The 22,029-nt window shown below is 51.9% G+C and overlaps 1 pseudogene; it reads left to right on the top strand.

Annotated features, from left to right (window-relative positions):
- Positions 1-3,882: 3,882 nt before the first annotated feature.
- LOC105711442 (transcription factor BTF3 homolog 4-like) lies at positions 3,883-5,865 on the top strand (annotated as a pseudogene).
- Positions 5,866-22,029: the final 16,164 nt, after the last annotated feature.

Raw genomic sequence — 22,029 nt, 5'->3', positions numbered from 1 at the left:
TTAAGTATATTCACCCTGAAATACTACAGAGCACTAGAACTTGTGAAGCTGTAATTTTGTATCAACTTCTCCCTCTCTTCCCCTCTCACTACCCTTCCCAGCTTTTAATAAATCACAATTCAACTGTCTACTTCCATGAAGTCAATTTTTTTTTGAAGCTGTCACATATAAATGAGAATATGTGGTATTTATCTTTCTGTGCCTGACTTAGTATGATACTGTCCTCCATTCTCGGCCATGTTGCTTCAGATAACAGGATATCATTTTTTTTTTTTTTAATGACTGAATGGTATTCTAGCACACAGATAAAACACATTTTCTTTTTTTTTGAGACGGAGTCTCACTCTGTTGCCCAGGCTGGAGTGCAGTGGTGCAATCTTGGCTCACTGCAACCTCTGCCTTCTGGGTTCAAGCAATTCTCCTGCCTCAGCCTCCTGAGTAGCTGGGACTATTGGTGCGTGCCATCATGCCCGGCTAATTTTTGTATTTTCATAGTAGAGTCAGGGTTTCACCATGTTGAACAGGCTGGTCTCGAACTCCTGACCTCGTGATCTACCCACCTTGGCCTCCCAAAGTACTGGTATTACAGGTGTGAGCCACCTTGCCTGGCCTGTAATAAATTTTCTTTATCCATTTTTTTTAACAATAAGATGGGGTCTCACTGTGTTGCCCAGGCTGGTCTCAAACTCCTGGCCTCAAGCATTCCTCCCGCCTTGGCCTCCCAAAGTGCTGGGATTACAGGCATGAGCCACTGCAACCAGCCTATCCTTTCATTTGTGGGTAGACGCTTAAGTTTATTTCATATCTTTGGTATTGTGACTGGTGCCGCAATAAACATGGGGGTGCAGATATCTCTTTGATAATATTGATTTGATTTCCTTTGGATAAATACCCAGTAGTGGGATTGCTGGATCATATGGAAGACCTAGTTTTATTTTTTTGAGAAGCCTCCTTGCTGTTTTTCATAATGGCTGTACTAATTTACCTTCCCACTAGCAGTGCATCAGTTTCCTTTTCTCTGCAACTTTGCCAGAATTTGTTATTTTTTTGTCTTTGTGGTTGTGATTTGTGGTTTCGATTTGCATTTCCCTGTTGATTAGTGATGTTAAGCATTTTTTCATACATGTGTTGGCCATTTTTATGTCTTGGAGATATATTTATTGAGATCCTTTGTCTATTTTAAAATCAGATTTATTTATTTTTTGTGGTTGAGTTGAGTTCCTTGCTTATTCTGGATATTGGCACCTAAAAATTACCCTTAATCATACCATTTGTTGAATGCTTGTATCCTAGAAGTTTTCTAAGTCCTTTGCATACATTATCTTATTTCTCAGACCCTATGAGAAATTTGTATTCCCATTTTACCAATGAGCAAACTGAGGCTTAGTGGGAAAATAATTAAGCAATTTACCCAAATCATGTACCTAGTAAGTGGCAGCGCTAGGATTTAAAGACACATCTGTCTGATCCCAAAGCCTGTTCCCTTAAAAATTATGTGGCATAGCCTCTCCAGATAAACACAAAAACAAAGAAAACTAGGCATTTTACATATGTAGTCCCATTCTTTACTAATCACGTAAGGGGATGTTGTTATGCCCATTTTACAGGGGAGGAAAGAGACTCAGGAAGGTTAAGCAATTTTCTCCAAAGTTACCTCCCTAATAAATGATGGGCAGCGTTTGAACTCCAGCTTGTGTGACGCCAAGCTCATTGCACAATTCCGCTTCCCCTTTCTGGATCTCCACCTCATCTGGCTGCGTTATTTCCCCCAGCAGATGCTCACAGTTCATGAACTAATGGAAACTTAGTGCTTGTGAAAACCTTGTTAACGAGTACACGAGTTACACGTATCCGCACGTGTCCCGATGGCAGACTGGAATAGCTGCTGGAAGGTAGATCGGTAAACTGGCCTTTTGGTTGTGACTTTCTTGAGCATGAATGAGCGTCCCCTCCTTCCCAACCCCCGACCAAGGTCAATTCCGAGAGCCTTGTGTTTCTGAGCTGCGGGCTCTTGAATGGGCTCAGGTATCGTCTACTGTGAGGGACAGTCTGGCCGGCCAGCTGGCCTCCCTCTGACACCCCTCTCTCAACTTTTAAAGCTGCACACTATTAAGTTTTGGTCTCTCCTACTTCAGGACAAGCTGTACAGGGTGTATGCATCATTTTTCTTCTAGCGCTAGCCAGTCACAGGGGTGTTCATAGAGCAGACATTTGAAGCTGCTGGAAGGCGACTGAAAGTTACCGGGTGAGTACAGAGGCGTCGGCTGAATTGAGGGCTGGTGTCCTAAACCATGGTAATCTAGTGCATCCCTATCAATACATAATTCTGTGCTAGGCAGCAAGGGTGTAGGCCCGCCTGCATCACAGACCCTGCCCCAGAGGTCACATGTAAACAAGGAGAGGCTAATATCTGCTTGCCCTTCATGAAATCTCTGACCCTCTGAGCACCTGCCCACTCCATGCCCAGACCACACCTACCCCACACCACTGGCATTCACATCACTTGATCGCAGTTGCCTGCTTCCTTGTCTGACTTCCTTACTGGGCCAAGCAACTGGAGGGCAGGGGACTCATGCTTGAGAAGAAAGGACTCTGGCTAAGAACAGGCCTTCAGTTCCCAAAGGGACAGAGGCAGGAAGCAGAGGTGTCTGAAGAAAGACGGGGGTCCAGGTGAGAGAGCGCTGGAGACTGACATAATGTCTTCCCCATCCCAAGTATGGAGCTGTGACCCCGCCCACCAGGCATCCCGCATTGTCGCGTTTCTGGAAAAAGAAAAAAACACACAGTGGTATTGATTCTGCCTGCACAGTGTCCTGCACGCAGCAGATGATGGAGAAACGTGGAAGGATCGGAGCAGGCCCTACCCTGTCAGGTTGGTTTTGTCTTGGTCACATTGAAGCCACACACAGCACCCCAGTGACAAAGTCCCAGGGGACGCAGGAGCTGCTATTCCCAGGACTGTCATGTGCCTTAACACTGGGGGATCCCCATGATGCTGGAACCCAAATGCCCTTCTTCCCCTCAGCATAGTCTCAGAAGCTTTCTTTTGAGATATTCCAGCTGCCCTAATTTAGGTAGTCTGTCTGTGAAAAAGAAAAACAAAATCTCTGCCCCAGTGGGTGCATTTGAAAAGTGGTCCCCAGATCTAATGGTGACTTGGTGGGAGTGGCATTAGAGCGATTGCACCTGTAGGATTAGGAAGGTGCCACTGTCCTTGCAGTACTGACAAAGTCTGGTCACCTGTGCTCTCTCACTGGCTGCCTCACACCCTAGGAGGTGGCAAGTATACATTTTACCCCTTCATTTTGTGGATGAGGAAGCCTAGACTGAGAGGGATGATTTGCCTCGAGTTGGGGGGTCAGGTGTCCTGACTCCCAGCTTCAGAGCTCTTCCTCCGGACTAGGTCCTGTGTGGTGCATCTAGATCCTAGAGATTTGCTTCTCTTCCCTCAGTTGGATTTCCTTTGCTCAGATGCTTTTTTAAGTTTCACATGAGGAGAGGCAGGATCCAAGTCCTAACCCTGGTAGCTAACACAGGACGACAGGACATCTGCGTGTCAGGGAAGATCCACTTGGCTGTGCGGTCCTCCTGCCTGGCCTGTGAACATGCGTTTTCCTTTACACCACAGACTCCTTAGCCAGTGTGCATCCTGCCCGGGGGCACCAGACGCTGGAGATGCAAATGGCCCCTGAGGGGGGGACTTTCTTCATGAGACAACATTGAAAAACATGGAAGATTTCACCTAAAAATCCAGTTCCTTGAAAAATTGGAAGCACTTGTACTCTGGGACATACCCACATAATAGGAGCCAAGTTTCAGCTGCTCATTTAGACCCAAAGTTGGGGCCTGACATACCCACATTTTACAGGAGCCAAGTTTCAGCTACCCATTTAGACCCAAAGTTGGGGCCTGAGGGCTCACAGAAAAGATCCAGTGACTCCCTGTCCAGGTATGTGGGTGAACACTGTTCCCCTCCAGGTGTGCGTGGGCCCTGTCCCCCTCCAGGTGGGCGTGGGCCCTGTCCCCCTCCAGGTGGGCGTGGGCCCTCTCCCCCTCCAGGTGGGCGTGGGCCCTGTCCCCCTCCAGGTGGGCGTGGGCCCTGTCCCCCTCCAGGTGGGCGTGGGCCCTCTCCCCCTCCAGGTGTGCCTTATCCCTTTGTTTATCTCTACTCATTTATGTATTCATTCAGTGGACATGTGTGGCATGTCCCCCGTCTGCTAGCCCTAGAGGATTTAAACAGTTAGGACGGAGGCAGCCATCTTGCTCTTGCCACTTGCTGGTGTCGGAGGACCCTCCCTGCTTCAGATTTACCAGCAGCATGAATCAAGAAAAGTTAGCCAAACTTCAGGTTCAGGTCCGGATAGGGGGCGAGGGTACAGCTCGCAGAAAGAAGGCGGTACACAGAACAGCTACAGCTGCTGACAAAAAGCTTCAGAGTTCTCTAAAAAAACTGGCTTTGAATAATACAGCTGGTACTGAAGAGATGAACATGATTAAAGATGACGGGACAGTTACTCATTTCAACAGTCCCAAAGTCCAAGCTTCCCTTTCTGCTAACACCTTTGCAATCACTAGTCATGCAGAAGCCAAACCAATCACAGAAATGCTTCCTGGAATATTAACTCAGCTTGGTGCTGACAGCTTAACAAGCCTTGCGAAGTTAGCTGAGCAGTTCCCACGGCAAGTCTTAGTGAAGCAGCGAAGCCAGAAGACACTGACGCGGAGGATGATGACGTTCCAGATCTCGTAGAAAATGTCGATGAGGCATAAAGAGTGAAGCTAACTACAATTTTGGTTTTTGGAAGCTGGCATGGACTGGATGTAACAAATCAGCTATGTGGTTCCAGAGTTTTACAGACATGGAGAACGTCACCTGTTACTAGTTACTAGTTCAGCAATACAAATATTTTGTATATTAATAACGCTGTTTGTTCAGCATTTTTTGGTCATTTGATTTTGCATTTTGCACTTCCTCCCAGGTTATTTTTTTTCGGTCAAAATATGAAGTATTGGTGCAGTTTGCGGGTGTTTTGGCTTTTGATTCCTGTTCTTTGTTGTTTGGGTATTTTTGGCGTGTGTGTGTCTATGTATGTGTGTGAGTGTGTGTGTATACAGTGGAGACTAATTGGAAAACAGTTCTATTTGTCCTTCCCCCTCCCCAGCAGAAATGAAAAAACCTTTACGTTTGTCACTTTCTTTTTCCCCCATAAGACACAGAATTAATGGAAAATGAGTATCTTGGATTTCAGATCTGAAGAGATTTTTACCATTAGTTCTTTGATTTTAATTTGCTTGGTTAACTATCGTATTTTTCATACACTTCTCTGGGTTTAAAATGTCTTGAGGTATTTTGCCACTGGCTTCATGCTGGCGTGATGGGTAACTTATCTTTGGTATGGTTGCCTTAGCTTCCCTTACCTAGTCAGGCGTGGAATAGCTTCTTTTCCTGGCTTGCTTCCTAAATGCCTTTTTCCTCTCCTTTTGGTCTCCAAGTGGCCCGGTCGGTCTTTGGGAATATTATTCCTCCTCTTCCACCTTGCTTGAGAAGGATGTTCTCCATGTAGAGTTAAGCGAGTGCCTACTCGCTCCTTTTGTAAAATTTTGTTCCCTCATCTTGAGGAACAACAGCTTCATCTTTAACTTTTTATTTCTCCCTGATTTTACAGTTTGGTCCATTTATTTATACATTTGTTCATTTTTCCTGTTATGTTTTATATAATATATGGACTTAACAGAATAAAATAACAGTAATAAAATAACAACAACAAAAACCAGTTAAGACAATGTCCTAGTTTTCCAAGGCTGGTGTAACAAAGCAACAGAAACTGTGTGGCTTAAAACAACAGCACGCCTGTAACCCCAGCACTTCCGGGGGCCGGACGCGGTGGCTCACGCCTGTAACCCCAGCACTTCCGGGAGCGGGGCGCGGTGGCTCACGCCTGTAACCCCAGCACTTCCGGGGGCGGGGCGCGGTGGCTCACGCCTGTAATCCCAGCTACTCGCGAGGCTGAGGCAGGAGAATTGCCTGAACCCAGGAGGCGGAGGTTGCGGTGAGCCGAGATCGCGCCATTGCACTCCAGCCTGGGTAACAAGAGCGAAACTCCGTCTCAAAAAAAAAAACAAAAAACAAAAAACAAAAAAACAGAAATTCAGTTTTTGGCTGGGCGCAGTGGCCCACGCCTGTAATCCCAGCACTTTGGGAGGCCGAGGTGGGTGGATCACGAGGTCAAGAGATCGAGACCATCCTGGTCAACATGGTGAAACCCCATCTCTACTAAAAATACAAAAATTATCCATGCCTGGTGGCTTACGCCTCTAATCCCAGCTACTCGGGAAACTGAGGCAAAAGAATCTCTTGAACCTGAGGGAGGTGGAGTTTGCAGTGAGCTGAGATGGTGTCACTGTACTCCAGCCTGGGAGACAGAGTGAGACTCTATCAAGAAAAAAAGAGATTTATTTTTTCACAGTTCCACAGGCCAGAAGTCCCAATCCTTGGGTTGGCGGTGCCGCGCGCTCTCTGTCTGGTGGGTTGGCAGTGCCGCGCGCTCTCCCTGTCGTCTGGTGGGTTGGCGGTGCCGCGCGCGCTCTGTCTGGTGGGTTGGCCGTGCCGCGCACTCTCCCTGTCGTCTGGTGGGTTGGCCGTGCCGCGCGCTCTCTCTGTCGTCTGGTGGGTTGGCCGTGCTGCGTGCTCTCCCTGTCGTCTGGTGGGTTGGCGGTGCCGCGCGCTCTCCCTGTCGTCTGGTGGGTTGGCTGTGCCGCACGCTCTCCCTGTCGTCTGGTGGGTTGGCGGTGCCGCGCGCTCTCCCTGTCGTCTGGTGGGTTGGCCGTGCCGCGCGCTCTCTCTGTCGTCTGGTGGGTTGGCGGTGCCGCGCGCTCTCTGTCGTCTGGTGGGTTGGCCGTGCCTCGAGCTCTCTGTCGTCTGGTGGGTTGGCCGTGCCTCGAGCTCTCCCTGTCGTCTGGTGGGTTGGCGGTGCGGCGCGCTCCCTGTCGTCTGGTGGGTTGGCGGTGCCGCGCGCTCCCTGTCGTCTGGTGGGTTGGCCGTGCCACGCACTCTCCCTGTCGTCTGGTGGGTTGGCCGTGCCGCGCACTCTCCCTGTCGTCTGGTGGGTTGGCGGTGCCGCGCGCTCTCCCTGTCGTCTGGTGGGTTGGCCGTGCCGCACGCTCTCCCTGTCGTATGGTGGGTTGGCCGTGCCGCGCGCTCTCTCTGTTGTCTGGTGGGTTGGCCGTGCCGCGCGCTCTCTCTGTCGTCTGGTGGGTTGGCGGTGCCGCGCGCTCCCTGTCGTCTGGTGGGTTGGCGGTGCCGCGCACTCTCCCTGTCGTCTGGTGGGTTGGCTGTGCCGCGCACTCTCCCTGTCATCTGGTGGGTTGGCGGTGCCGCGCAATCCCTGTCGTCTGGTGGGTTGGCGGTGCCGCGCGCTCCCTGTCGTCTGGTGGGTTGGCGGTGCCGCGCACTCTCCCTGTCGTCTGGTGGGTTGGCCGTGCCGCGCACTCTCCCTGTCGTCTGGTGGGTTGGCCGTGCCGCGCACTCTCCCTGTCGTCTGGTGGGTTGGCCGTGCCGCGCACTCTCCCTGTCGTCTGGTGGGTTGGCGGTGCCGCGCGCTCCCTGTCGTCTGGTGGGTTGGCCGTGCCACGCACTCTCCCTGTCGTCTGGTGGGTTGGCGGTGCCGCGCGCTCCCTGTCGTCTGGTGGGTTGGCCGTGCCACGCACTCTCCCTGTCGTCTGGTGGGTTGGCAGTGCCGCGCACTCTCCCTGTCGTCTGGTGGGTTGGCCGTGCCGCGCACTCTCCGTCGTCTGGTGGGTTGGCCGTGCCGCGCACTCTCCCTGTCGTCTGGTGGGTTGGCAGTGCCGCGCACTCTCCCTGTCGTCTGTGGGTTGGCCGTGCCGCGCACTCTCCCTGTCGTCTGGTGGGTTGGCGGTGCCGCGCGCTCCCTGTCGTCTGGTGGGTTGGCCGTGCCACGCACTCTCCCTGTCGTCTGGTGGGTTGGCCGTGCCACGCACTCTCCCTGTCGTCTGGTGGGTTGGCCGTGCCGCGCACTCTCCCTGTCGTCTGGTGGGTTGGCCGTGCCGCGCGCTCTCCCTGTCGTCTGGTGGGTTGGCCGTGCCGCGCGCTCTCCCTGTCGTCTGGTGGGTTGGCCGTGCCGCGCGCTCTCCCTGTCGTCTGGTGGGTTGGCCGTGTCGCGCGCTCTCCCTGTCGTCTGGTGGGTTGGCCGTGCCGCGCGCTCTCCCTGTCGTCTGGTGGGTTGGCCGTGCCGCGCGCTCCCTGTCGTCTGGTGGGTTGGCGGTGCCGCGCACTCTCCCTGTCGTCTGGTGGGTTGGCGGTGCCGCGTGCTCCCTGTCGTCTGGTGGGTTGGCCGTGCCACGCACTCTCCCTGTCGTCTGGTGGGTTGGCGGTGCCGTGCACTCTCCCTGTCGTCTGGTGGGTTGGCGGTGCCGCGCGCTCTCCCTGTCGTCTGGTGGGTTGGCGGTGCCGTGCGCTCCCTGTCGTCTGGTGGGTTGGCCGTGCCACGCACTCTCCCTGTCGTCTGGTGGGTTGGCGGTGCCGCGCGCTCCCTGTCGTCTGGTGGGTTGGCGGTGCCACGCGCTGCCTGTCATCTGGTTGGTTGGCCGTGCTGCGCACTCTCCCTGTCGTCTGGTGGGTTGGCAGTGCCGCGCGCTCCCTGTCGTCTGGTGGGTTGGCCGTGCCACGCACTCTCCCTGTCGTCTGGTGGGTTGGCGGTGCCGCGCACTCTCCCTGTCGTCTGGTGGGTTGGCGGTGCCGCGCGCTCCCTGTCATCTGGTTGGTTGGCGGTGCCGCGCACTCTCCCTGTCGTCTGGTGGGTTGGCGGTGCCGCGCGCTCCCTGTCGTCTGGTGGGTTGGCCATGCCACGCACTCTCCCTGTCGTCTGGTGGGTTGGTGGTGCCGCGCACTCTCCCTGTCATCTGGTGGGTTGGCCGTGCTGCACGCTCCCTGTCGTCTGGTGTGTTGGCGGTGCTGCACGCTCTCTGTCGTCTGGTGGGTTGGCCGTGCCACGTGCTCTCTGTCTGGTGGCTGCTCACCGTCTTTGGCGTTTCTTGGCTTGCAGCCATGGACCTCCAGATCTGTCTCTGTCATCACTTGGTTTCCTCGCCTTTACATAAAGTATCTTCACTTGGCGTTTTCCTCTCTGTGTCTCTTCTTATAAGGACACCAGACATATTTGATCGAGGACCTGCCCTACCCCAGTGTGGCCACATTGTAGCTTGATTAAATCTGCAGTAACCTGATTTCCAAATAAGGTCTCATTCTCAGGTACCTGGGTTTAGGAGTTAAATCTATCAGTTTTTGTTTTGTTTTTTCTTCTGGTGGGTCTAGTGAGAGAATGTATTGCTTTGGGGACGTGAACTAACCACAGACATTTAAAAACACTCAAATCGCATGAAATGTGGAGCACGGCCCTTGCTCATTGTCCACTCTGGGAGACTCCTAAAGTGTCAGCCAGTGCCCGGCGGCAGCTCTGCTACGGTTGCTTCACTGCTTCAGATACACTAATCATTGGATCCTCACGATAGCAATTGTCCAATAGAGATTCTATTGCTGCTCCACTTTGGCTCAGATGAGGAAACTGAGGCACTGAGAGGTTATGCAGCTTGACCAAGGCTGCAATTATAACCTAAGTGACTATATTCAAATATATACAAATTAAAAACCAGGCACCATGTTGCCCACCTGTAATCCCAGCTGCTCTGGAGGCTGAGGCAGGAGGGTCACTTGAGCAGAGCTGCTGTGTGGGCACAGGCAAGAGGCAGGGTCCTGAGAGACGGGTAGTGTGTGCTTCCTTGCAAAGCCCAGCAGGCTGTGTTCTTTCCCATCAGACTCCTCCCTTGTGATATGGACAGCAGGAAACTAATCTATATTTCTGTCACTGTCCTGAAACCAAGTCTGTAGTAACTTACAATCCCCATACGGTAGGACTGGCTACCCTGCCGATTTCCCAGAGTGACCGTCTCACAAGGAGATGGACGGTACAGAAGCAAGGGCTTCTGGTGTAAGGTGAGATGAGTCTGATCCTCTTCTTGACCCAGAAGGTGATTTTCGTTTTGTCTTGTTTTAGACAGTGCCTCACTCTGTTGCCCAGGCTGGAGTGTAATGGTGTGATCTAGGCTCACTGCAGCCTCCGCGTCCGGGGCCCGAGCGATGGAAGCCTCCCGAGTAGCTGGGACTACAGGCGTGTAACACCATGCCTGGCTAATTTTTGTATTTTTTGTAGAGATGGGGTTTTACCGTGTTGACCAGGCTAGTCTCCGACTCCTGGCTTCAAGTGATCCACCCACCTTGGATCCCAAAGTGCTGGGATTACAAGCTGAGCCACTATACCTGGCCTGGAATGTGATGTTTCTAACCTTCCGTTGGCACAAGTTTCTGTCCACACATAGGGTCCATTTCCTAGGTCTCTGTTATGTTCTCTAGTAGATGGAAGAACCATCCAGAAACCATCGCGTGCTCTAAATAACCTTTCTTTTGTGGTACTCCTTTCTCTAAGCAAATATAGTTAGCACCAGATGGGACTGTTGCAATGTAGAGATTTTACAACAGAAAAATGGATTCATTTAGAGTTTCCTTAAATTAGGTGAGGGATTTTTTTTTTCCTTGAGCAATGAACTCCCACATTCAATATTCCCGGCGTGACATTTTGTGCTGTTATACTTGGTAAGCGAAGCTCAGCTATTCTGAGCTTTATGTGCCAGGAGCCTGTGCTCAGAAATCCTTTTTTTAGTTCGGCTCATAAAGGCTACGTGTATGTTTGGGTACTTCGTGCAGAAGGAAGTCTTCCGGGCTGGGTCCTTCACATTCCATGCTCTCTTGCTAGGCATCTGCAAAGTTCATAGCCATTTTTAACACACACCTTTGCTGCTTTCAAATCACGGTCAGAATTTAAAGCCATGACGGGTCTATTTCCCTCAGCATAATGTCTTCAAGGTTCATCAGTGAAACTAAGGGAAGTAAGCCAGTTACAAAAGGAGAAATACCATGGAAGTACTTCATCTGCTAGGATGGAGTACCTAGAGCGGGCAAATTCATAGAGACAGCAAGTAGACAGGGGCAGGGGCTGGAGGGAGTCGTGGTTCAATGTTTCGGACTCTCAGTTTTATAAGATGAAAAACTTCTGGAGATTAGTGGTGGTGAGAGTTGAACAATAATGTAATTATATTTAATGCCACTGAACTGTGCACTTAAAAATGGTTAAAATGGTAAATTTTAATCATTATTTTACCACAATAACAAAAAGCCAGTACCCTACAATAATAGACTAAGTGACTATGTCCAAATATATACAGCATAAAAGCTGGGCATGGTGTTATTCACCTATGGTCCCAGAAACCTGGGAGGCTGAGGCAGGAGGATTGCTTGAGCACAGGAGTTCAAGGTTGTAGTGTGTTATGATCATGCCTGGGAATAGCCACTTCTCTCCAACCTGGGCAACATGGTGAGACCCACCACTCTTAAAAAAAAAAGCAAATATATGCAAAACGGTGAATGTATAAAAAGCTCACATTTTTGCAATTAAACATGATGTATCATAAATATTAATTATAGTCATATATATATACAAAATTTGTTTTCAGTTTGTATCTTTCCAGATTTTTCAAATTAAACATTTCTTTGGCAAATAGAAATTATTTTAACTCTCTGACTTACTAACTGTGTGACTCTGAAGAAGCCTCTGCGTTTTGAGCTATCAGTGTCCTGTGTATAGGAATGATAGTACTCCACAGGGTGCCCGCCCGCCTCCAGATTGTAAAGCCATGAAATTTGCTCAGCAACCAGGTAGAAACCAAAGTACACTGACATCATCTATCGGTCGGGTCTAAGTGGTAATGGGATCAAGTGCGGTGATGGGAATCCCTTAACCTCAGAGCACAGCAATCCCAAGCCCGAGTCCTTCAGGGGCCGAGCAGGTGATGGCAGAGGGAAGCAGGCTGGGGCAAGGCAGTAAGGAACGGCGGTGATTGTGGCAAACTGGAGGGGCTCAATTTAGCGGCATTTCTATTCAGTTAGGAAGAAAAAGCTCCATGCAGCCCAAACAAAACACTGAAGGATTTTACTGGCCAGTAGGCCGCCGGTTTGCAATTTTTGTTTTACTTTTTTATTTTATTTTATTATTATTATTATTATTATTTTTATTATTTTTTTTTTTTTGAGGCGAAGTTTCGCTCGTTACCCAGGCTGGAGTGCAATGGCGCGATCTCGGCTCACCGCAACCTCCGCCTCCTGGGTTCAGGCAATTCTCCTGCCTCAGCCTCCTGAGTAGCTGGGATTACAGGCACGCGCCACCATGCCCAGCTAATTTTTTGTATTAGTAGAGACGGGGTTTCACCATGTTGACCAGAACGGTCTCGATCTCTTGACCTCGTGATCCACCCGCCTCGGCCTCCCAAAGTGCTGGGATTACAGGCTTGAGCCACCGCGCCCGGCCTATTTTATTTTTAAATTTTTATTTGTTCGTTTTTAGACAGAGTCTCACTCTGTCTCCCAGGCTGGGGTGCAGTGGTGCAATGTCAGTTCACTGCAGCCTCCACCTCCTGGGTTCGAGCAATTCTCGTGCCTCAGCCTCCCAAGTAGCTGGGATTGCAGGTGTGCACCACCATGCCTGGCTAATTTTTTGTTTTTGTTTTGGGATGAAGTCTTGTTCTGTTGCCAGGCTGGAGTGTAGTGGCACGATCTTGGCTCACTGCAACCTCCGCCTCCCGGGTTCAAGCGATTCTCCTGCCTCAGACTCCTGAGTAGCTGGGATTACAGGCATGCATCACCACGCTTGGCTAATTTTTGTATTTTTAGTAGTGACGGGTCTCACCATGTTGGCCAGCCTGGTCTTGAACACCTGACCTCAGGTGATCCACCCGCCTCGGTCTCCCAAAGTGCTGGGATTACAGGCGTGAGCCACCGTGCCTGGCCTGCCTGGCTAATTTTTTGTATTTTAAGTAGAGATGGGGTTTTATCATAATGTTGTCCTGGTCTCGGAACTCCTGAGCTCAGGTGATTCACCTGCTTCAGCCTCCCTAAAGTGTTAGGATTACGGGCGTGAGCCACCGCACCCAGCCTGCAATTTCTGCTTTAGAGTGAGAGACACTTAGATTTGGAAGGGACATGGGAAGCCTTTTGGTCCCAACCCCTGTTTTTCGTGAGTAAGAGCTGGGCTGCTTTAGGAAGAGCTGGTCTAGAATCCAGGTCTCAGACAATTATTTTCAGGGGTCTCTTCTACCTCCCTGCCAGCTAGAAACATTTTTTATTTTCAGATACTGTATCCTTCCAAGTTTGAATCTGAACCTTTTTTTAAACATGGATACATTTGTTTAATTTCGCGTTCCTGCCCAGATCAAGTCCGCTCTGGGTACTTTCCTATTTTCATGATAGTCGCCACCTCCCAACAAACTCAACATTCAGTGTTCAGCAGAAATTCTGATATGCACGCGATGTGCCTACGAGCCTTTTTAAATTGCAGTGACATGTTTTTATCTGGTTCTTTGGATTCAATTGCCTACGGAATTCATTGTGAACACTTGTATCTGTTTCTGTTGGCCTTCTGTGAAATTCCATACATCTTAAGACAGACAGGTTTTCGTCTTTGGCGCCCAGGTCATTAACACGGTCTGTGAGAATTTAGATTGTTTTAGTTGAACTCTAACCCGGGGCACGACCTGGCAGGCCTGGGACGAGCAGGGCCTCTGCAGACGTGTCGTGCTCGCTGGCACTATGCTTCAAAATACCTTTTTCCTTGGAATGACACAACCCTTAGGGCAGGGTGTGCTCAGGGGAGCCCTGCACGCTCCCCACTACCCCCAAATAACATTTGCCTCTTCTGAGCTCTTACAGCCCATCCCTGGCCAGTGGAGACATATGTGGTTGTGACGGATCTCAGTAAAGGGAAATCACGTGCTATCAAAGTGAGGCTGGTTCCTTTTTTTTTTTCTTTTGAGACAGGGTCCTGCTCTGTCACCCAGGCCTGAGTGCAGTGGTTCAGTCATGGCTCACTGCAGCCTCGACCTCCCGGGCTCAGGTGATCCTCCCACCTCAGCCCCCTGAGTAGCTGGGACTACAGGCACAGGCCACGACACCCAGCTAATTTTTCTATTTTTTGTAGAGATCGAGGGGGAGGGGGTCTCACCATGTTGCCCAGGCTGGTCTTGAACTCCTGGGCTCAAGCAGTCTGCCCACTTTGGCCTCCCAAAGTGCTGGGATTACAAGTGCGAGTCAGCATGCCAGCCTAAAGCGAGGTTCTTGAGACGTTGTACGGAGATCGAGGGTGAGTGCTGGACACATCATGGCCACCTGGTCCATCGCTGCATCGGGCTCGCTCTTGGCGTTGTGTATCCTATGCAGCAAAGCATTTTTAAAAATGAAAGCGGCACACACCAGGTCGGGGTGCTCCGCGTGCAGTAACGGTTAAGTACAGTATCGTTCTGGGAAATGTTTTGTTTCAGTTCCATGTTTGAATGTATGTGCTGTTTGTCATGCAGAATTCTTCCCTAACTGTGAGTTGTGGTAACAAAAGAGAGAGACTTTGGGAGTTCAAGGGTCGAAGAGGCACGTCAGGTTAGGGAGAGCCTGGAAGGGCTTTTTGGGGTCAGGGACCCTGGAAGGTAGGAGAAAGGAGGGAGAAAGCCCGACAGAAGCCAGGAGGATTGGGGGAGGGACTGAGGGGACAGCCAGCAGCGTCAGGGATGCCCAGGTGGGCAGGTGGGTGGCAGTGGTGGGACCATGGGCGAAGTGGAGCCCTGGAAGGCTGTGAGGGGGGCTGGGGTCTGAATCCTGCGCCTCTGCTTACCGGGTGGGTAGACCCCAGCAGTTACTTCGTCTCTCTGTGCCTGTTTCTCAGCAGTGGGACGGGGGCAGTCATGGTGCCCATCTGGGCAGGTTGGTGTCAGTGCCAGGTGAGTAAATTATGGCATTCCTGGCACAGTACCTGAAGTATTAAATAGAGGCAGCTATTCTTAGCTGTTATTACGGTCAGACTTTGCCTAGGGAGCTTTGTGGGGTAGCCCTCTCTAGAGTAGCTTGGGGAAGGCAGAGATGGTGTGTGAGCCAGGTAGCTGGCCAGTACAGGGCGCATGTGGGAGGGCTGAGAGCCAGGATGAGTGGCTGTTCTGATGAATGGCTATCTTTTATTTTCTCTTCTCTTCTCTTTCTTTTCTCTTTTCTTTCTTTTCTTTTTGAGACGGGGTTTCGCTCTTATTGCCCAGGCTGGAGTGCAATGGTGTGTTCTCAGCTCACTGCAACCTCCACCTCCCAGGTTCAAGCAATTCTCCTGCCTCAGCCTCCCAAGTAGCTGGGATTACAGATGCCCACCACCATGCCTGGCTAATTTTGTATTTTTAGTACAGACGGGGTTTCCCCGTGTTGGTCAGGCTGGTCTTGAACTCCCCACCTCAGGTGATCCGCCCACCTCAGCCTCCCAAAATGCTGGGATTACAGGCGTGAGCCACCACATCCGGCCTCTACTTTTATTTTTTTTTAGAAACCAGGTCTTGCTCTGTTGCCCAGGCTGGAGTGCAGTGCACGATCAAGGCTCACTGCAGCCTCTACCTCCTTGGCTCAAGTGATCCTCCCACCATGCCCAGCTAATTTTTGTGCCTTTTGTAGAAACAGGGTTTCATTGTGTTGCCCAGGCTGGTCTCGAACTCCTGGGCTCAAGGGATCTGCCTGCCTCGGTCTTGCAAACTGCTGGGATTCCAGGCGTGAGCCAGCATGCCGGCTTGGCTGTTCTTTGGCATTTTTGCTCTCGGGGAGTAGTCCACAGGCCACTGTGCCTGCTGTGCTGTCTTCGCTTACGGTTCAGAGGCCGATCTGCAACACGCTGAACTGGGGGCAGAAGAGGGCGCAGGCTATCTATGTCTGTGGCTTCAGGACTCCCCCAGGGCCTGGCCCCATTATGAGGAATGCCAGGTGCAGGGCTGTCTCTGTCATCCCAGCTGGGTTCCCCAGGGTGGCTGCCCACTGTGCCGTGACAGTTTCAGAGTTGGGCCGTGCCTCCCATCCCACCGACACCTGGGAGAGCCTTGGCCATGTTGTTTTTTAAACCTGTGGAGCACAAAGAGATGTTGCCATTCCCCTCACTGAGACACCCCCCTCCGTCCCCTCCCTTGTTCCAGGCCCTGTTGTTCCTGGTTATCAGCTGACTGTAGGGAGCCCCCTACGACTCCCCGGTAGCTTTCCCCTATTGCCTTTTTTTTTTTTTGAGACAGAGTCTCACTCTGTCACCCAGTCTGGAGCACAATGGCGCGATTGATCTTGGCTCACTGCAGCCTCCACCTCCTGGGTTCAAATGATTCTCCTGCCTCAGCCTCCGGAGTAGCTGGGAGTACAGGTGTATGCCACCACGCCTGGCTAAGTTTTGTATTTTTAGTAGAGTGGTGTGTCATCATGTTGGCCGTGCTGATCTCAAACTTCTGACCTCAGATAATCCACACACCTTGGCCTCCAAAAGTGCTAGGATTACAGGCGTGAGCCACCACGCCCGGCCTACTATTGCTTTTGACAACACAAACACAACTGATGCAGCCTGAACGATATAATCCATTGCTTTTAGAGGCCTAGCCCTTGAAAACAAAAAGCCTCCTTCGGTCTGCTGGGATGGGCAGGGGGCTCTCTGCACTCTTCTACTGACCAAAGAAAACGAAGCACCATCCACCTTCAGCAGCCCCTCCACCCCCTTCACCTGTATGCCTCTGCGCTCAGCCAGATGAGTGGCTGTTTGTGGCCGGAGATCGCACAAGTGGTGTGCCCAGAGCAGTTTCCTGTCCCCATCAGCTGCGGAGTGATGAGAGAATCAGCGATGGGACCCCATGATCTTAGGAAATGGCCCCACAGTAAAAGTTCCACGTGGCACAGCCATGCAAATATCACGACCAGCTTCTTTTCACCTGGGAGAGTCAGGGCGGCTGGGGCAAAAGGGCCAGAGGAGGCGTCTTCTCACGGTGAGCTTGAGGGAGGGGGATCTTCACCCACAGGGATACCCTGTATTGGCATCGACCTTTGGTTAATCCAGTAAGCACACCTTGAAGACGTCCCCTGCCCACGCGGAGCCTGACCCTGTGCCTCCCAGGAAACCAACAGTTACGATGCGACGTGATGATTGGAAAATCAGGAGTACCTGAATTCAGAGAAGCAGTGTGCAAAGTGGGCTGGGGCGAAGGGGAACGGAAGGGCGTCAGGGAAGACCTTCGTAAGGAGGCTGCCAGTTAAATGAAGCCCCAAATGCTGAACAGGAAGCAGCCAGGTGAACAGAATAGGGCGGGGTTATGGGTCCATGCTGAGGCCTGACGGATCCTGCTCTGGCCCCTGAGCACACCCCATCTCCTCTGATCTTGGAAGCTGAGCAAGGTTGGCCTGGTTAGTACTTGGATGGGAGAATTAGGGGAGGGCTTTCCAGGCAGAGGGAATAGCCCTTGTGAAGGCTCCTGGAGTGAGAGGCATACCAGAGGCGGGACGGGGGGTGCACCACTGAGGCCGGATGTGAAGGTGGGGTGCCCAAGTCCGATGCACAGATGTTGGAGAGTGATCAGGCCTTGCTGCACAAGGAGTCTGTGGCATGGGAAGGGGCAGAGTTTAAACCATGGGGGTGCCGGGCACAGTGGCTCATGCCTGTCATCCCAGCACTTTGGGATGCTGAGGCAGGTGGATCACCTGAAGTTGGGAGTTTGAGACCAGCCTGGCCAACATGGTGAAACCCTGTCTCTACCAAAAATACAAAATTAACTGGTCATGGTGGTGGTCACCTGTAATCCCAGGTACTCGGGAGGCTGAGGCAGGAGAATCGCTTGAACCCAGGAGGTGGAGGTTTAGGTGAGCTGAGATCTCGTCATTGCACTCCAGCCTGGGCAACAAGAGCAAAACTCTGTCTCAAAAAAACCAAAACAAGCAAAAAATAACAAAAACCATGGTGGAAGTGAGCATCCCAGGCTCTGAGTGGTGGCCCTGGGGACAGTGAGTGCTCTGGGCAGGCTGCCCCTTGCCAGGCATGTGGAGGGAATAGGGGAGCTCAGCAGGCTGCCAGCCCGAGGAAGGAGGCCCCAGTAGGGCTGGTGGCGGGGAGCCAAGCAGATGTGGAGACACGTCTGAGCGCCATCAGCCTCAGGCCAGGCCCTGCTGGGAAATCCCAGGTAAACCGGCCACTGTCCCTGCCCTCCAGGACCCTGTGGTCCTTGAGGGGATCCCGATGTACCCAGGGGCCACTCTGGAGCTTCTTACAGGGTGTAGGGGTGGGGAGGTGGAGGCCGGCGGGACACGGTGCAGTGCCTGCCTCACGTCCTTCTCTCTCTGTGCCTTTGGTTACTGTTGAGCCAGAAACTCCTTCCACACCATGATTAGTGTATTTAATATCGGCCTGAAACCCAAAGAGGTGTCATGAGGCCCATGCCTGGATGCAGATGAAGGAGAGGGGCCTGGGGTCTTTGAAGGCTCCTGGGCAGACGCCCTGGCAGTGTGGGACTGCCCAGAGGCTCAGGAGGACAGAGCGGAGCCAGTGCGATTCTTTGGTGACACCTGTCTCCCCGCCCTGGCTGGGCTGGGATTAACTCTGAGTAGGAGGGGATGCAGGGGAAGTGCTGGTCTCTGACCACAGCGCAAAGGCAGTATAGTGCTGGGCCAGGGACGAGGGGCAGGGGCGGCCTCTGCCAGCCCCGTGTTTCCAAAGAGCAGGCTGGCCACCCCAGCATCTTGTTTAAAGGTCTGGACTGGTATACAGCAAAATGCCAAGTGGTTATGTCACAACTGTTTCGTCACGTTCTATGACAGGAAAGGCCTCATTTCACACCATGCTGAGGCCTGACGGATCCTGCTCTGGCCCCGGATGGGGAGAGTGACTTGACAGTCCACCCCGGAGTAACATACGGCATTTCCTTCTCAGGCCAGACGTTTTTCCATTTTGCCCTTAAAAAAATTAGAATAGGGCCAATGGCTTGTTTTAATTTGAACTGCTATGGTTCGAAGGATGCTGGTGGGCTTAAGTTGCACCTAGACTGTGCCTTCTTCTTTTTCTTCTTCTTCTTTTTTTTGGGGGCAGGGTATTTCCCTGGGTTGGAGTGCAGTGGTTCAATTTGATCTCAGCTCACTGCAACCTTGACCTCCTGGGCTCAAGTGATCCTCCCACCTTAGCCTCCCGAGTAGCTGGGACCACAGGTGCAGGCCATCATGCCTGGCTGTTTTGTTTTGCTTTTTTTTTTGGAGAGATGAGCTTTCACCATGTTGCCCAGGCGGGTCTTGAAATCCTGGGCTCAAGTGATCCTCCCATCTCTGCCTCCCACAGTGTTGGGATTACAGGCATGAGCCGCTGTGCCCAGCCTGGGCTGGGCCTTCTAAGTAGCTGGTGATTCTGTTCTCAGACGTGGGCGGTCTCTGGGCTGGGAGTTCTGTGCACCACGGGTGAGCCCATGGCGAAGACCGCTTATCTTTTCATGGCAAATGTGGCCAACGATCTCCAGTCAACCTGAAAAGCAGATATCAAGGCCACACACGGCAGAGAACGGAGCGTGAGGGGAGGTTCCTTGTGTGGGTGTTGTGTGCATGTTGTGTGTGTGTGTGTGTGTGTGTGTGTGTGTGTAAACAAACGTCTGACCCCAGGCTGCCCGGCGCCCCACTCAGCAGCTGGGAGCCTCACTCTCGAGATGTGCAGGGCACACTTGCGGGTTCCGCCTGCTGTTCTGTTTCTGCCTCACGTTTGGTGCCGAGTCTTCTGCCTGCCTAATTTCCGGAGAGCAAGAGCCGGGCTCTCTGAATCTGGAAGCCAGTATCTTTCTTTTTGCAGTTCTAGAAAACTTAGCCATCGCTGCTTTCCTTCCAGAATTCCAACTAGATGTAGGCATTTCCACTTTGATATTTTTCTTTAACCCGTGAATGACTTAGTGCTGTTTTATGCTGTCCAGAACAAACATGCGAGGCCTTTGAAAAAGCCTCTCCCTTTTGTTGGGAATATCTTGTCTTCCTGCACCTGGTCGGGGCTCATGGGCTGGGTAAGACCTGGTCTTTGAAGTACACGGAGGCCCTTTCTCGTGGCTGGGGTAGTCCGTGGCGGATTTCCATACGTGGCCCCTTGAGCTTTTGTTCTTCATGGGCTGCAAAACCCTGGATGCACGTTGTTGATTGGGTCCCAGATCTCAGCCGTTGCTGCTTTTCTGTTAATAGTTGAACGATCAGTATTTTGAGGGATATGTTGAAACCTCCCAGCGAGATCCGTGCTCTGCCTGCTTCTCTCTGTGTGTCACGGTTTTCGAGGCCCCTCCATCGGGTGCACTTGGGTTTAAAATCGCTGGGCTGGGTGCAGTGGCTCACGCCTGTAATCCCAGCACTTTGGGAGGCTGTGGTGGGCGGATCACAAGGTCAGGAGATCGAGACCATCCTGGCCAACATGGTGAAACTCTGTCTCTACTAAAATACAAAAAAACTAGCTGGGCGTGGTGGCGGGTGCCTGTAGTCCCAGATACTTGGGAAGCTGAGGCAGGAGAATTGCTTGAACCGGGGAAGTGGAGGTTGCAGTGAGCCGAGATCACACCACTACATTCTAGCCTGGCAACAGAGCCAGACTCTGTCTCAAAAAAAAAAAAAAAAAGAGAAAAAAAATCGCTTCCTCGTCTGGGTGAATTGAACCTTTTATCCTCACTTAGTGGCCTCTCTATCCCTAGCAGAGCCTCGTGTCTGAGTCCCTTCCCTTGGCGAGCGTTCGCCCGCTCCATCGTCTCCCGCCTCTGTATGTCCTTAGGCTTCATGTGTGTCTTTGGTAAACCGTGTGTATCAGGATTTTAAAAGCCCACCCTACCTGCGTCTGCTGTTTGACTGTTAGGTACAGTCCACTTTGTTCTATCGTGATTGTTGATATTTTTGGACCAGTTTCTACCATTTTAATCTGTTATTTCAGTTGGTCTCACTTTTTCCGTATTTCTTTTCTTTTTTCTTTTTTTTTTTTTTTGAGACGGAGTTTCACTCTTGTTACCCAGGCTGGAGTGCAATGGCGCGATCTCGGCTCACTGCAACCTCCGCCTCCTGGGTTCAGGCAATTCTCCTGCCTCAGCCTCCCGAGTAGCTGGGATTACAGGCACGCGCCACCATGCCCAGCTAATTTTTGTAATTTTAGTAGAGATAGGGTTTCACCTTGTTGACCAGGATGGTCTCGATCTCTTGACCTCGTGATCCACCCGCCTCGGCCTCCCAAAGTGCTGGGATTATAGGCGTGAGCCACCGCGCCCAGCCTCGTATTTCTTTTCAATGCCGTCTGTTTTCTGAATTAACATCTGTGCTCTCCTGAGCAGACACAGACGTACCAGCCACCCACATGCTTTGGTCTCCCGGGATGCCCTGACTCCTCCTGTGCTCATAACTTCTAGTCTTTGACTTCGCGTCGACATAGCTTTCTCCTGTTCGTCTTGGCTGTTTAGATTTTCTTTCCTCTTAGTCTGTGGGTATGGGTCTTCTTTTCAGTGCTCTGTGAGCCTTTCAATCACAAGTCTTTTTAATAATTTAACGTAACTTACTTAAAAAAAACAACAACTCTATTTTTGTTGCGACAGGGTCTCGCTATGTTGCCCAGATTGATCTCAAACTCCTGGGCTCAAGCAATCCTCCCACCTTGGCCTCCCAAGTGCTGGGATTACACCATGCCTGGCCTTAAATTCATGTTTTCCAAGGGTTGGTCTGGTCACTGCCTGGAGGATGGAACCTGGGGGCCAGGTGTCGGGGTGCCGGCTGGGAGGCCTGTGCCGCCGCTGGGTGAGGAATGGCAGTAGCATGAACCGTGGCATTGGTGGCTGGTCTCTGTGTTAACCTGCACCCTCCAAGAAGCAGCTGGGGAGCGCCGTGGGTCAGCGCTGCAGGTCCGGCCCTGAGGAAAGGGCCCGCAGCGCCATCGGCAAGTTCCCTGTGCCCTGGGAACGGGCCTGCCTCAGTATCCTTGCCGTGCCAGACCTCTGGCTGGGGGCAGCCTGGGGGAATGTGGATTTCAGAGCTCAGCAGCTGGGATCAGGGCTACTGGTCCCAGGTGATACTTTCTGGGGCTGGGGTGGGGGTGTGAGGGAGGTGCACTC

This window comes from Aotus nancymaae, unplaced genomic scaffold, assembly GCF_030222135.1.
Source record: "Aotus nancymaae isolate 86718 unplaced genomic scaffold, 86718_ANA_hifiasm-v0.15.2.pri h1tg000011l, whole genome shotgun sequence".
Classification (NCBI taxonomy): domain Eukaryota; kingdom Metazoa; phylum Chordata; class Mammalia; order Primates; family Aotidae; genus Aotus; species Aotus nancymaae.
Note: the sequence above shows the minus strand (reverse complement) of the source record. Positions and strands in the feature narration are given on the sequence as shown.